The 14025-nt window shown below is 46.9% G+C and overlaps 1 protein-coding gene and 1 pseudogene across 2 annotated transcripts in view; one reads left to right on the top strand and one right to left on the bottom strand.

Moving 5' to 3' along the window:
• Window positions 1-833, bottom strand: part of EXTL3 (exostosin like glycosyltransferase 3) — a 126042-nt gene extending 125209 nt beyond the window's left edge. Inside the window, exon 1 of the mRNA XM_082842624.1 lies at window positions 781-833. The gene's annotated coding sequence lies outside the window, so the exon portion shown is untranslated. The remainder of the gene's footprint in view (window positions 1-780) is intronic.
• Window positions 834-925: 92 nt separating this feature from the next.
• Window positions 926-14025, top strand: part of LOC309963844 (ubiquitin domain-containing protein 2-like) — a 40591-nt pseudogene continuing 27491 nt past the window's right edge. Inside the window, exon 1 of the transcript in view lies at window positions 926-1097. The product of the transcript in view is annotated as a ubiquitin domain-containing protein 2-like (transcript). The remainder of the gene's footprint in view (window positions 1098-14025) is intronic.

Raw genomic sequence — 14025 nt, 5'->3', positions numbered from 1 at the left:
AAATGGATGGAGCCATGCAGTGTGACCCAGAAAACAGGCTGAGGAGGACAGACCCCAACAAGCTTAAGCTATCCCAGGTGCCCGCATATTCCAGTGCCTTCTATCTGCCTAACTTTATTTTTTGAAAAGCTCGAACTGTGGGATCCCCAAACTAGGGTCAGCTGGGTTGAGGCGCTCTGGGGTGTGGCGCTCAGGGACTGTTGGGAAGCACTGTCCTGGAGAGTAGTTCTGGGGTGTAGAACTTGAGGACACCCACTGGCTTAGATCACAGGACAGCAACCTCCTGATGGCTCTAGGGTGGCGGAGGCGGGCATGTGAGAGACGCCACTCACTGAGTACCTGAAACAGCGGGGACTCAGGACCCACACCCACCCCGAGAATTAGACCCCTATGGACATCTAACTTTTTAGGAGTTTTCCAAAGGCACACATTCTGAAGACACGCAGCCCACACCCACACAAGTTCTCACGCATTCTAACCCCACCCCGGAGTTTTTGCATCCCTACACAAGACAGGAGGGATGAACCAAGAGCTTGAAATTACCCTGGCACAGACTCCCCAAATCAGGTTTCCCAAAGCCCAGCAGAGTCGGGGGGGGGGGCGGGAGGGGACAGGGAGGATGGGACGGAAACAGAAGACTTTTGAAATAGATTCCTCCGAGCGAAACTGGTAGCTCCATCTCTAAATATTAGCAACGTTAAGACTTCTCCTGTAGGCACAACTAGGAAAAAAAATACTTCACACCCCCCAAAAGGGATGGTCCGGGAGAGCACCCCCTACCTTGCTACAGCGCCAGGTGGACAGGTCTCCGAGGCCGGGGAAGACACAACCTGATCCCGGGCGGCTGGCCGCAGGAGGGGCGCAGCTGCGACTGAAGGCTGCCGGAGCTGCAGCCCTGGCCCCGCCCCTCGGACGCCCCGCCCCCATGACGCCCCGCCCCTCGGACGCCCGCAAACCCTCGGGGCTCGGCTGCCTTAGCCGCAGCTCGGTAACCTCCGGACCCGAGCGCCCGGTGCATTGTGGGACGCCGGAGCCCGCTGCTGAGGCTGCGCTGACCCCTGGCGGGCGCGTCCAAAAAGCAGCCCCGGGCAGGCTGGGTGAGTCTGCGGGGACCCGCCGAGGGAGAGGCGGGGCCGGGCACTTCTGGGACAGCTGCGAGCTAGCGTGGGTTACCTGTTGTTCACATCTCAAACTTTGCTTTTCAGAGTGCCTGGGCCCCCCTCTCCCAGGTAGTGACATAAGTAAAAAAACCAAGAAACTTTCAGTCTCGGAAAAGCTTTTTAAGCTAGGAAAAGTAATTTTAAAATCATAAAACTAAATGACATCAAGATTATGGGAAAACCTGAACACTTAGTTTTTAGTTCTGGTGAAACCACAGATCGGCTCAATCTGTCTAGAGAATAAAAATAATATGGAACAGAAACTATGAAAGTGTGTAATTCAGGACTTTCTCTTCCTCAAGGAAATAGTTCAAGTGGAGTAAAAATAAATCACACAAAAATATTCACAGTGAAAAATTAGAGTAACAAACAACTAAAATACGTGAAAGGCACAAAGATAAAATGTCGCTGTTTAAATAAGAATATGAACATCATCACTAAGTAGAAATATTTCTATCAAATAATGTTAAAAACAGAACCCAGGAAAGCACATGGCCAATGATTCTGTGTGAAAATATGAGTTGACAAATGTAAATAGAAACTTTGGAATGTGGGACTCGAGGGACATTGTTCCAGCTAATGATTAAGAACTCTCCAGACAATAGGGGCTTCTTAGACAATGGGTGAATTTCCAGGATGTCCGGCCCCCTTCCGAGAAGGAGGGAGATAACAAAATGTAAAAAAGGTGTCTGTCAAAGACCAATCAGGCAGCTGGGGACAAGTTCCCTCTCTGGTCCGAGCCTAAGCCGGGACCAATCAGCAGGAGAACACAACCAAATCTATAATTTACATACGGGGAAGTGGGAACCTATAAAACTGACATATTCGCGCCCAAAAGGGTTCCTTCTTCGACCTCCTACGTGAGGACCAAGGAACCTCGGTGCACCGGCCTTCAATAAACCTCTTGCGTTTTGCATCGGCTTCCGACTCTTGTTGTTTCCTGGGCGAGTCGAAACTCCTAGGAGACCGCGCAGGTCTAACATTTGGGGGCTCGTCCGGGATTCCACTCGCCCCGGACCACAAGAACATCGGGAGTTGGAGGTACCAGGTAAGCTCGAGCTTGATTGTCTGTTTGTCCCTTGTTCTTTGTGGGCCATTATCGGAGGAAAGCCGTAAGAATCGGCTTATTATGGAATCTGTATCGGACCTCTGGCTAGGCAGACGTGCTAATAGCCGGTGTCCATGAGCCCTAGGGGACGCCCTGGTGGCTCATCTGGAAGGAGAGGCAAACTCTGTCTCCCCTTCACTCGGTTTCGGCAGTTCCCTTGGTGATAACTGCCATCTGAAGAAGTTTCGGTTTTGAAGCGAGCTCGCGGTGGCCCATGCGTATATGTGTTTCGTGGAGTTTTTAACTGTTTCTGTATTGTGGTCTATTCTTCTTCTCTGACGGACGACAATGGGACAAACTATGACGACTCTTCTTTCCCTTACCCTAAGCCATTGGACCGAAGTTCGGGCCAGAGCCCATAATTTTTCGGTAGAGGTAAAGAAAGGAAAGTGGCAGACTTTGTGTGCCTCTGAATGGCCAACATTTCAGATAGGATGGCCCCCCGAAGGACCCTTTTTATTAGACAAGATTAAGCTGCTGAAGTCTAAGATATTTAATATAGATCCCCACGGACATCCAGACCAAGTACCATATGTCTTGGTCTGGGAAGATTTAATTCTCTCCCCACCTCCGTGGGTCCGGCCCTTTGTTTCCTCAACAGGTACGTCCGCGCACACATCAGCAGCGTCGGAGATATTAGCCTTAAAGAAAAACCCCAACACGGAGAAGCTACCCGACGCCCCGGATCCACCGAAGGCGATTTATCCTGATCCGCAGTCAGATTTGCTTCTTTTGGATTCCCCACCCCCTTATCCTCCGGCCCCAAATCCCCTACCACCTAGAGGACCCCCAGCTCCACTGCCCTCGGCACCAAGGGAACCATCCATGATGGAAGAAGAAAGGGGTCCCTCAGCGGGCACTAGGAGCCGGAGGGCTATCTCCCCGGACTCCACTGCCCTACCTCTTAGAGAATATGGCCCCCCCGACGGCCAAGGGAATAGACCTCTCCAATATTGGCCCTTTTCCTCTGCAGATCTTTATAATTGGAAAATGCATAACCCAACTTTTTTCCGAAAATCCACAGGCCCTTACCGCTTTAATAGAATCTCTTGTTTTCTCATGGGATGATTGTCAGCAGCTGCTTCAGACTCTCCTAACGACTGAGGAGAGGCAACGGGTTCTTTTAGAAGCCAGAAAAAAAATGTATTAGGCGCCAATGGGCAACCTACCCAGCTGCCTAACGAGATTGATGCTGGTTTCCCACTCGTCAGGCCAAACTGGGATTTCAATGCCCCGGAAGGTAGGGAGCGCCTGAAAATGTATCGCCAGGCTCTGGTGGCGGGTCTCCATGGAGCGGCCAGACGGCCCACTAATTTGGCTAAGGTAAGGGAAGTCACTCAGGGGCCCCAGGAATCTCCAACTGTGTTCCTGGAACGTTTAATGGAAGCCTTTAGACGCTTTACCCCTTATGATCCAACTTCGGAGGAACATAGGGCTACTATAGCAATGGCTTTCATAGATCAAGCGGCCCCTGATATTAAGAAGAAATTACAGAGGCTAGATGGCTTGCAGGGATTTTCGCTTCAGGAGTTAGTAAAAGAGGCAGATAAAGTGTATAACAAAAGAGAAACAGGAAGAGAAGGAAGAAAGAAAGCAGAAAGAGCAGGCAGCCCGTGAAATAAGACGGGATAAGAGACAGGAGAGGAATTTAAGTAAGATACTGGCCACTGTGGTTGGAGGAAGAAATATAGGGGATAGAAATGGGCAGGAAGGGCGAACGGCAGACAGAAGGTGGCCATTAGACAAGGACCAATGTGCCTACTGTAAAGAAAAAGGACATTGGGCGAGAGAATGCCCTAAGAAAAAGAGTGGAGGAAGGCCAACCAGAAACAAAATCTTAACATTGGAAGAAGAAGACTAGGAAAGTCAGGGCTCGAACCCTCTCCCCGAGCCCCGGGTAACTCTTAAAGTGGAGGGGGAACCTGTTCAATTTTTGGTGGATACCGGAGCCCAGCACTCCGTCCTTCTCCACTCAAAAGGCCCTATCTCAGCTAAAAGGTCATGGGTACAAGGAGCCACTGGGAATAAACAATATTCATGGACCACACGAAGGACAGTAGATCTTGGGATTGGATGAGTAACCCATTCATTTTTTATTATTCCGGAATGCCCCTATCCTTTGCTGGGAAGAGATTTACTCTCCAAAGTAGGGGCTCAAATCCACTTTCAGCCAGAAGGTCCCACCATAACTGATAATAAAGGAAGGTTACTTCAAATATTGACTATGAAATTAGAAGATGAATATAAATTATACGAGCAGCCTTCATCCTCACGAGTTAATGTTACAGATTGGGTAACTCGGTTCCCTCAAGCCTGGGCAGAAACTGCCGGTATGGGGATGGCCAAAAATCGGCCCCCGGTGCTAGTGGAACTCAAGGCAACTACCACCCCAATAACGGTCCGTCAATACCCCATGAGTAGAGAAGCCAAAGACGGTATCCGTCCCCATATACAGAGGCTACTAGACTTGGGCATCTTAATAAGATGTCAATCAGCATGGAACACCCCTGTCCTGCCAGTAAAGAAACCAGGAACAAATGATTATCGGCCGGTGCAGGATCTACGAGAGGTAAACAAACGGGTGGCAGACCTCCACCCCACAGTTCCAAACCCTTACAACCTCCTGAGTACTCTTCCACCTCAATATACGTGGTATACTGTTTTGGACCTTAAAGATGCTTTTTTCTGTTTAAGACTCTCTCCCCTGAGCCAACCCTACTTTGCCTTCGAATGGAAAGATCCAACATCGGGAATGTCTGGTCAGCTGACATGGACACGGCTACCTCAGGGATTTAAGAACTCCCCGACCATCTTTGATGAAGCCCTCCATCAGGATTTGGCATTATATAGAGAATCAAATCCCCAGGTAACATTACTCCAATACGTTGATGATATTTTATTAGCTGCTGAGACCCAAGAAGATTGTATCAAGGGTACTGAAAAACTGTTAACGGAACTTGGAACCCTGGAATATAGAGCCTCAGCCAAGAAAGCACAAATATGCTAACAACAGGTCAGTTACCTGGGGTATCTATTAAAAGGGGGACAAAGATGGCTCACGGAGAGCAGAAAGGATACGGTGGCCCAAATTCCGGCTCCCAAAAGCGCCAGGCAGGTTAGAGAATTTTTGGGGACGTCCAGATTCTGTAGACTATGGATTCCAGGGTTTGCTGAGCTGGCGGCCCCATTGTACCCCCTAACCAAAAACAGCACTCCTTTCGTTTGGGGCGATAAGGAACAACGGGCTTTTGACCAAATCAAACGAGCTTTACTTTCAGCTCCAGCCCTAGGACTGCCAGATGTAACCAAACCTTTTCATTTATATGTGGCCGAAAATAAGGGCATTGCAAAAGGAGTATTGACTCAGAAATTGGGTCCCTGGAATCGCCCAGTTGCTTATTTGTCAAAAAAATTGGACCCTGTGGCATCAGGATGGCCCACCTGTTTAAAGATAATCGCTGCAGTGGCCGTTCTAGTCAAAGATGCTGACAAACTAACTTTAGGACAAAATCTAACGATAACAGCTCCTCATGCCCTGGAAAATGTAGTCCGTCAACCACTGGATAGGTGGCTAACTAATGCCAGGATGACCCATTACCAAACCCTGTTGCTAAACTCAGATCGCATCAAGTTTGCTCCAGCCACAGGACTCAATCCAGCCACCTTGCTACCTGATCCTGACTTGGAAGGCTCCACCATCATACATGATTGTCAGGAAGTACTGGCCGCAGCACATGGCAGTAGGCCAGATCTGATGGACCTGCCCCTCCCTGATGCTGATTTCACCTGGTTCACGGATGGGAGCAGTTTCCTGGAGGAAGGTAAGCGTCGAACTGGGGCAGCCGTGGTAGACGGAAAACAAGTCATATGGGCAGCGGCGCTACCACAAGGGACCTCAGCCCAACGAGCTGAATTAATTGCCCTGACGAGGGCATTAGAGATGGCAGAGAATAAAAAAGTAAACATCTACACAGACAGTAGATATACGTTTGCTACCGCTCATATCCACGGTGCCATTTACCAACAGAGAGGGCTACTAACTTCAGGTGGCAAAGAAATTAAAAACAAAGACGAAATCATGGCTTTGTTGACTGCACTCATGCTTCCTACTAAAGTCAGTATCATCCACTGCCCTGGACATCAAAAAGGAAATACCCCAATAATTAGGGGAAATAATATGGCTGACCAAGTGGCCCGAGAAATAGCATCGGGAGAAGTCATTCTAGGACTGTCAGATAAAGTTCCTGAAAAACCAGGCCGCGATGAAGAAATCATCCCGGCCACAACAAAAGGAACTTTGTCCCCTCAGCAAGCAGAATCCGTGTTACAACAGATGCACAGATGGACACATTTGGGGACTAAAAAGATGGTAGCCTTGTTACAAAAAGCCGGGTATGAAACCCCTGGAATGACAAAATTAGCTGGACAAATTGTGCAGGAATGCGTCCCATGTCAACAGGTAAATACTCACAAAGGGAAACTTGAAACTGGAAAGAGACTCAGGGGGGACCGCCCAGGAACTTACTGGGAGGTGGACTTTACCGAAGTGCGTCCTGGAAGGTACGGTAATAAATACCTTTTAGTTTTTGTAGACACTTTTTCAGGATGGATAGAGGCTTTCCCAACAAAGAAAGAAACAGCTGCTGTAGTAGCCAAGAAGATTTTAGAAGAAATTTTTCCTCGATTTGGAGCACCAAAGGTAATAGGGTCTGATAATGGTCCAGCCTTCGTCGCCCAGGTAAGTCAGGATGTGGCCAGATATTTGGGGACTGATTGGAAATTACATTGTGCCTATAGACCCCAAAGTTCAGGTCAGGTAGAAAGAATGAATAGGACTCTAAAAGAGACCCTAACTAAATTGTCCTTGGAGACTGGCGGTACCGATTGGACGGTGCTCCTTCCTTTGGCCCTGTTCCGGGTTAGAAATACACCTTCCCGATACCATCTTACTCCTTTTGAAATATTATATGGTGCCCCGCCTCCCCTCCTCACTTTAGGAAAAGAAATAAAACCTGATTGTCAAAATAACACTGACTTATATGCTAGGCTACTGGGACTCCAATTGGTCCAGAAAGAAATATGGTCCCAACTCGCCGAGGCCTACCAACCGGGAACACCGGGAGAAACTCATCCTTTCCAAGTCGGAGACTCCGTATACGTCCGTCGGCATCGAACCCAGACGTTGGAACCTCGATGGAAAGGACCATACACCGTCCTCCTCACCACCCCAACGGCCATAAAAGTGGACGGCATCGCTGCCTGGATCCATGCTTCACATGTGAAAGCTGCACCAGCGGCGGCATCATCAGGATGGCGGGCCCAAAGGACTGACAACCCGCTCAAATTCAAGCTTCTACGAACCTAAGACTTATAATTTTGGTTTTACTACCTTTACTGACTGTAAGTGATTTTAGCCCTCACCTCCCCCAACGTTTAACTTGGCAGGTAATTTCTCAGACTGGAGATGTAACCTGGTCCATTAGTCATACTGCACCCCCCTGGACCTGGTGGCCAGATCTTTTTCCTGATGTTTGTAAATTGGCAATAGGAGCACCTTATTGGGGTACAGAAGATTCTCATGATATGAACACTGCCCCTTCCAAAGTTTCGGAAACTGATTGGTTTGGGCCGGGTTGCAAAAATGCAGGCAAAAGAATGATGCTTGGTATCCTCACTTTCTACGTATGCCCCGGGTTCCACCGCCCTCGATCTCTGAATTATAAATGTGGTGGAACTGAAAACTTTTATTGCAAAAGCTGGGGATGTGAAACTACCGGGGATACTAATTGGAAACCCACCTCAACTTGGGATTTTATTACTGTAACGGCTAATTATTCTCATAATGAGGATACCGGACACCGGAGTAAATGTTCAGGATGGTGTCATCCCCTTAAAATTTCCTTTAGTAATCCCGGAAAAAGAGATAAAAAAATGGATAAATGGTCATTCTTGGGGCGTTAGATTTTACATGAGGGGATATGATTTAGGAATATTAATGACCCTTAAGCTAAAGATTGAAACTCCTGCTCCTATATCAATAGGCCCAAATCCCGTACTTGGCCCCCCTTTGCTTCCCCCGGCCCCTTCAGCTACGTCAACAAAGAATGAGACTAATGAAACCTCTGGATCCAAAGAACCCACAGTTAAGCCTGGGACTCCTCAGGATAGGATGCTTTCTTTGGTGCAGGCAGCCTTTACGGTTCTCAATGCTACAAACCCAGAGGCTACAAAATCATGTTGGCTTTGCTATGCTGCCCCTCCCCCTTATTATGATGCTATAGGATATAGCTCCAACTATACTAATTCTACCTCCTCAGACCAATGTCGATGGAAGCAAGAAGGGAACAGTAAATTAACCCTGTCCTCGGTTTTTGGAAATGGTACTTGTATAGGAACACCTCCCCAGTCCCATAGACACCTTTGTCATGATTTTAGCCTCCCTTCAGGCTCGGGATATCTTGTACCTCCTCAAGATGGATGGTGGGCATGTAACACGGGGCTCACCCCTTGTGTCTCTTTAGAGGTTCTTAATACTTCAGCTGACTTTTGTGTGTTAGTGCAATTAGTCCCTAGACTTATCTACCATTCAGACTCATCCTTTTTAGATGAATATGTACAAAAAACAAAAGAGAACCTGTAACCCTCACATTGGCTGTCCTTCTAGGACTAGGAATATCTGCCGGGATAGGAACAGGAACCACAGCCCTCATACAACAACCCCAGTATTATGCAAGTTTAAGACAGGCTGTAGACATCGACCTTCGAGCATTAGAAAGTTCCATAACTCAACTAAAGGAATCACTCACCTCACTTTCAGAAATGGTGTTGCAGAATAGAAGAGGCCTAGATTTGCTGTTTCTTAAAGAAGGGGGATTATGCGCCGCTCTAAAAGAAGAATGTTGCTTTTATATTGATCATTCAGGAACCATTACCAAAACCATGGATAAACTAAGGGAACGCTTAGATAAAAGGCAAAGGGAGAGAGAAAACGAAAAAGGATGGTTTCAATCATGGTTTGATAAGTCCCCCTGGTTTACCACCTTAATCTCTACTCTGTTGGGACCTCTTATTGTTTTATTGTTGATTTTAACTTTTGGACCATGTGTTCTAAATCACTTGATAGCATTTATTAGAGAACGTATCAGTACTGTACAAGTTCTAATGTTAAGACAACAGTACCAAAGTTTACGAACAGAAGGTTGAGATTCCATGATTGGAATCAATAGTCACAAGAAAAAGGGGGGAATGTGGGACTCGAGGGACATTGTTCCAGCTAATGATTAAGAATTCTCCAGACAATAGGGGCTTCTTAGACAATGGGTGAATTTCCAGGATGTCCGGCCCCCTTCCGAGAAGGAGGGAGATAACAAAATGTAAAAAAGGTGTCTGTCAAAGACCAATCAGGCAGCTGGGGACAAGTTCCCTCTCTGGTCCGAGCCTAAGCCGGGACCAATCAGCAGGAGAACACAACCAAATCTATAATTTACATACGGGGAAGTGGGAACCTATAAAACTGACATATTCGCGCCCCAAAGGGTTCCTTCTTCGACCTCCTACGTGAGGACCAAGGAACCCCGGTGCACCGGCCTTCAATAAACCTCTTGCGTTTTGCATCGGCTTCCGATTCTTGTTGTTTCCTGGGCGAGTCGAAACTCCTAGGAGACCGCGCAGGTCTAACAGGAACAATGTAAATAGTTTTATATGTCTTAAGGTTGTCTTATTTTTATTAAATAACTTTTTAAACGTTTCTAACTTGTAGGTACTAGTTCTAATTTTGGATGGCTTTGCAATATTTCAGTTTCCCCTCATTCTACATGATAAAGAAAAAATTCTGAGGTTTTAACAAAGATAAGACATTAAAGAGTTTTGCTTATCTGCAAACCCTGATGGGGCACAAAAGAAAAGTAAATTTACTGGGGAGTGTATTAGTTTCCTTGAGCTACAGACTACCACAGACTGGGTGGTTTAAGCCACAGAAATGTATTGTCTCACAGTTCTGGAGGCTCAAAGTCTGAGATCCAGGAGGTCCCATTCTGAGGTGCTGGGAACTAGGACTTCAATCTATGAATTTGGGGTTATGGGACACAATTCAGCCCATAACGGAGCAAGAGCTTGAGATTCAAAGTATAATCTTACGAAAAGGGCACTCACCCAGTGACAAAAATAATAGTAATAATGTATGCAGTCTCAAATGTATCAAAACCATGACAATTTAGAGTAAAACCAAACTGATGACAACATTCTTCTTTCTGTCCTCTAACACATTTCAGGCCTTTCCAGTGGAACCAGAGATGTTAATGGAATAAGGTAGCCTCTAGCTTCACAGATATAGATCTGATGTGTCTGGCCTCCTGCAGGAAGGGCTTGGAGAAGGGTGTGTCCAAGTGCCCAGAAGAAGGGCTGCATCTCTTACATTTGAGCCTGGAGAACAAGGCAGAGAGGCCACGGGTGGAGAATTATAGGAAGCAGGATCCTGTCATTGGAGAGCACACACAGACACCCTCCTGTGAAGAACTCAGCTTTAGTTCAAGAAGCCAATAAGAGCCTCAGCTTGGGGAGGGTGCCCTGCGAAGGTGGAATCCAGTCTTCCTGAGCCGAGCCAGCCTCTCCCAAGTAACCTCACCACATGGGTGGGAAGAGAAGCTTTAAATCATCCCTGAGCCCTGCCTTCTGAGGTGATGGGGACCCAGAAGATCTCTTGAGAGAAGGAAGTCCTGCCTAATACTTCCAGATTCGTTTGTTTGTTTGTTAATTCTTCTGAAAGAACCAGAAGCCCAATTAGAGGTATACTGATAAAAATAACTGGCTCTCCAGAAAGAAAAGCTCTGATTCGTGGTGTTTGCAGATTTCTGTGGTGTAAATAAAACTGAGCAGAACCCTGTGGGGCTCCTGGGCATGGAAGCCTTTCTGTGTCCCCCATTTCTTGTTTGTAGGGAATAGGCTTCATTCAGCCTCCATGACCTTCCCTGAGTTCCAAAGGGCAGGTTCAAACAGTTGCTAATCAGGGAAGGGAGGGGATGCAGAGACAAGGGAGGATCAGTCGAGAAACAATAGTGCAGCCTCGGGCAGGGTCCTGATTCTGCCTCAAGGGACACACATAACAATATCTTTGAGCTCTTCTGCAGAACTAAAACCCCCAGCAAATGGAAGATGTTTACTACTCGAAGCATTCTTCATTCCAGAGAGAAGGTCACAAAAACAAAAGCTTGAGAACAAAAAGCTCATCAGGAGACCACCTGAGGCCAGATTAAAGGCATGCAGGCCCCGCCTAATCCTTATCAGCAGCCCTGCCCCTGAACTATAGCTATAAAACTCCTCACCAAATCCTCCCGGGTTTGGACACACAGTTTTTCAGGGCACAAGCCTGCTGTGTCCCTGTCTGCCTGGCAAAGCAATAAAGTTATTCTTTTCTACGTCACCAAAAACTCCGAGATTCGATTTGGCTGTGGCCCAGACAGGCTGAGTTTTCAGCATCATAAATACTTCCACCGTGGCTGATTTCAAGCTACCAACATAAGGTCTCTGAACACAGAGTTGGAATGCCAGCATGCCACCAAGCCCTGGTAATTGGCTTCAGAGTCTCAAAGCCAGGTGGCGGCCAGGGAGCCGTTTCTGGGGGCACCCCAGTGAGGAGTAGAGAGAAGGGCAGCTCTTATGGGTGTGGAGCAGAGCCTCCAGCTGGGCAGCCGTGCTAGCAGGGAGCCACGGGCAGTGGGGAGGCCCAGTGAGAATCGGGGACCACACACAGCCTCCAAGGCAGCGGGGATAGGGATCGGGGTGAGGAGACCAAACACAGCAGGAGGAAGTGCACTCAGAGTGAAGTAAGTCAGAAAGAGAAAAACAAATACTGTATGCTTACACATATATATGGAATCTAAAAAAGAAAAAAAAAAGGTTCTGATGAACCTAGGGGCAGGACAAGAGTAAAGACGCAAACGTAGAGAATGGACTTGAGGACACGGGGAGGGGGAAGGGGAAGCTGGGACGAAGTGAGAGAGTGGCATGGACATATATACACTACCAAATGTAAAATAGATAGCTAGTGGGAAGCAGCCACATAGCACAGGGAGATCAGCTCAGTGTTTTGTGATCACCTAGAGGAGTGGGATAGGGAAGGTGGGAGGGAGACGCAAGAGGGAGGGGATATGGGGATATATGTATACATATAGCTGATTCACTTTGTTATACAGTGGAAACTAACACAACATTGTAAAGCAATTATACTCCAATAAAGATGTTAAAAAAATAAAATAAAATAGATAATTAATAAGGACCTACTGTATAGCACAGGGAACTCTACTCAATGCTCTCTAATGACCTATATGGGGAAAGCATCTTAAAAAAGGAGTTGATATATGTGTATGTATAACTGATTCACTTTGCTGTACAGCAGAAACTAACACAACATTGTAAATCAACTATACTCCAATAAAAATTTAAAAAAAAGAAAGTCACTTTATGACCCTAAACATGGGCCACTGCCAGGAAAAATGAGGAAGTAAACAGCCAGCATCTTCTTTTTGTGTCTTTCCCTTCCAGGCACCAGGTGTTGATAACTGGTATGAATCACTAAGGGTAGAATTTTAGGCATGAGTGGGAAAGAAATTTTTCGGATGTAACAACGCTGCAGGCACTCCTCAAATCACACCATCACACACATCACATACTCAGCTTGGCTGAAAGGCCGGTCCTACCTGGACAGATCCTCTCAAGACTGAGACACTCTGACAGGAAGTGGGCTTTGAAAGAACATCCTGCTTCCTGGAGTTGAGCATAACCGGGAACACTAGGCTACCCTGATATAGTCTGAGTGAAAAGGGCTTGAGATGATAAAAGAGGACGTGGCTAAAAGAAGGAAGCAAAAAGAACCTTGCGGAATAAGCCCTGTAAATCAATTTTGTTTCCCTTCCATTTCCTAAGCCTGGAGACAAAAACCACAGCAAGTTCTAAGACAGCCTGTGCAGAGCCATTAGGTACTGCGGTCACCAGGGTGCTCCTGAGAGCCTTCGTGTGTTCCTAGCTCCTTCTCTATATCCAAGTCCACACTCAGTACACAACTGCTAATGAATTCACTTAGAAAGGAAAGCTCCTAAGCATTCAAGCAATATCAGCCTTGTGCAAAAATCTTAAGGAGCACAAGATTTGCCTTTTACATCTGACTGTCTCTCTCTGTGGGGCTTCCATCTCGCTGTCTCCATTACTGACTCTTCATCTCTTACAGCTTCCCCATTTCCTTCCACATAAAATTATCTTGACCTGTTTATTGAAAGGATCTTATATACTAATTCATATTAAGGTATGCATGACTGAAAATAGCCTACTATACTGCCTTTTGCAAGAGCAGTCACATTTTTCAAAGTAATAATTTCATCAGTGATAGATTGGATATAATTTTTTTTTAATCCAAGAAATGAAGATATACCACACTAACACCAATCAAAAGAACACTAGAGGGCTTCCCTGGTGGCACAGTGGTTGAGAGTCTGCCTGCTGATGCAGGGGACATGGGTTTGTGCCCCGCTCTGGGAAGATCCCACATGCCGCAGAGCGGCTGAGCCCATGAGCCATGGCCACTGAGCCTGCACGTCCAGAGCCTGTGCTCCGCAACGGGAGAGGCCACAACAGTGAGAGGCCCGCGTACCGCAAAAAAAAAAAAAAAAAAAAAGAACACTAGAGTACCTTTATTACTTTCAGACAAAGTGGGCTTCAGAGCAAGGAAAATTCCCAGGGATAAAGAAGGGCATTATCTAGTGATAA

The sequence above is a fragment of the Leucopleurus acutus genome (assembly GCF_964270905.1).
Source record: "Leucopleurus acutus genome assembly, chromosome: 7".
In the NCBI taxonomy this organism is placed as follows: domain Eukaryota; kingdom Metazoa; phylum Chordata; class Mammalia; order Artiodactyla; family Delphinidae; genus Leucopleurus; species Leucopleurus acutus.
The sequence above is the reverse complement of the archived record's forward strand: the minus strand, read 5'-3'. Positions and strand labels throughout refer to the sequence as shown.